Source organism: Mycteria americana, chromosome 2, assembly GCF_035582795.1.
Source record: "Mycteria americana isolate JAX WOST 10 ecotype Jacksonville Zoo and Gardens chromosome 2, USCA_MyAme_1.0, whole genome shotgun sequence".
NCBI classification, from domain to species: domain Eukaryota; kingdom Metazoa; phylum Chordata; class Aves; order Ciconiiformes; family Ciconiidae; genus Mycteria; species Mycteria americana.
This window is the reverse complement of record NC_134366.1, coordinates 53,425,944-53,428,189: the sequence shown is the minus strand read 5'-3', so window position 1 is coordinate 53,428,189 and position 2,246 is coordinate 53,425,944.

Here is a 2,246-nt window from a genome sequence, read left to right as displayed (position 1 = left end):
TCATACATGGGTAGTTTGCCAAGGAAATTACTCCCTTTGGCACATCCACAAACAGTTCTGGTTGCTGCCATGAGAGGTTGTATCTCCTGGAAATCTAAAATGCATCAGTTATAGTATAGAAAAGAGTTAAAACACTCAATCCGAAATAATTTTGTTCACTCCTCTCAGACCTACCTGAAAAACCTGTGAAGTTGACTCAAAAACTCAGTTGTTCAATCCTGCCCTTCCCCAGGATGTTTCCCCTCTCCTTGGGCAACCCCAAAGACATCCCTGGAAGCACTTTCCACCAGCCTTTCCTAGAAAATGCTGCCTGCTTTTCGTTTCTAGCACAAAAGAGATTGTTCATGTGAAAGCCAGTGGTAATGGACTAATTACTTGGCATGACAGTCTGACAGCAAGCTGACTTACCTTGTACTTAGAACAGCTCTGAAGTGGTAAGCCTTATCCATGTACCTCAGACATGGTTTGTCTCCAAGGTGTCCTTCTGGGACAGTACACCAGCTCCTCAGGGATGGTTCCTCTGGCAGTAGTGTCCTGCAAGCATACCCAGTAGGAAAAATACAGCAACAGAGCTCTTGTCACAATAGAGCCAGGGTGAAGCACCCACGTCTCCCAGCTTGGCAAAGCTCTTGCTTCTGCCTTTAGGAGAAACGTGGACTCTTCTTTCAGGGACTGAGAATTGCATTTGAAGAATGATCACCGCTCATTTTGGTGTCACCTAGAGAGGTCCCCTGGCAGCAGGTAGATGATTTTTGAAATTAACTAGCATGATTGAACCCTGCTATGTTTTAAACATTGGAAGGAAGGAGCTTGAGATGAATGACCTTGAATCTGGCTTACTGAGATTCGGGGACAGTACAATACTGGCTGTCATGGTAGATTTCTCAAAGTTGATTTGGTTTTGCTGATGCAAGTTGCGCTCAGAAAAACAACAAAATAATAGCAGAATCTAGAGTTGAGCGTGTTGAGCATTTAACTCTGCTAAACTAATGTATGTCAGGCCTGGAGAACTGTTTTCATATAACTCTTCTGTTTTCCTGCGAGTCATGAGCAATTGAGCTGATTTGAGCAGCTAAACAAGCAGGCAAGAAAGAAGCTCGCCCTGAGGTTTTCTAGTTTTGAAAAGCTGAATCTGAACTGTTGTAAACACAGCAAATATAGCTGTGTGCTGTTTGCAATGTGTTGGGCTTGCTTTTCATTGGCCTTGAAAAGGAGATTTGAAATGAGTCTTGTTTCATGAAGCAGATTTGAATGTATAATCTAAAAAGAAAAAAAACCCCAAACCCGCACAACCCAGCAAGGTGTTAACCAAACTGATAGCATTAGCTGGTTGTCATTTTGTAATCCATGACAGGTTTAGGAATGCTTTGACTGATGATTTATTGCAATCTTAACTTCAAAATATATTCTGCAAGAAACATTTCCTGCATTTTTTTCCTCCTTAGGAACACAGTTAACCTGTATCAGGTTGCTTAAAGGTCTGAACTATATAGATTAAAAAAAAGCTGTTTCAGCCTTATTATGAGTATTTTTCATTTTGTGCCAGAAACTTGGCACTACATAATCAGGTTTCCATTAAATACCAAAAAGGGGAAAAAATGAACACAACTTAAAATATACTTACGATTTTCTGGGTTGTTAGTTTTGTGTGGGATCAGGAACCTGCAGAACAGTGTGATCAGGAGCTGGCATTTGTTATGTGGCATGAGAGTACACACCACCAATCTGCTGCCACACTTAACATATTTAAGCATGTTTGTGCATATCTATAGATATTTCTTACATGTACACATGTCAGAGTCCAATATTCTCTAAACAGGTTCTTTCAGATGTTCCACAGGGGGAGCTTTTCATGTTTAATATCAAATTTACTTATTTATTAGGCATTACCTGTGATTTGGGTTTAGAAGAGTGATAGGGCAGTATGCTGAAATCACAAGACAAGCACACTATAGCAAGGGCAACATACAGTGGAATCACAACACAAATGTGATTCCCATTACCAGTGCCTATATGCTCCACCATCATGGTGCCCCCCATTGCTAGGAAGTAATACCTGGGTCAAGGCCAGCTCACGCCAGTTGCGTGCTTCAAATTTCATTTTGTTGGTTGCTCAGTTGTTACACTCTGTACAGGCTGAGCCATGTATCCACTTCTCCCTTGCTGGCCTGGCAGGCTCAAGAAGACATGATGCTCCAGTAGTTACCTCATTGACAGTATTGCCATCAAAGGGGAGGGAGGGTATA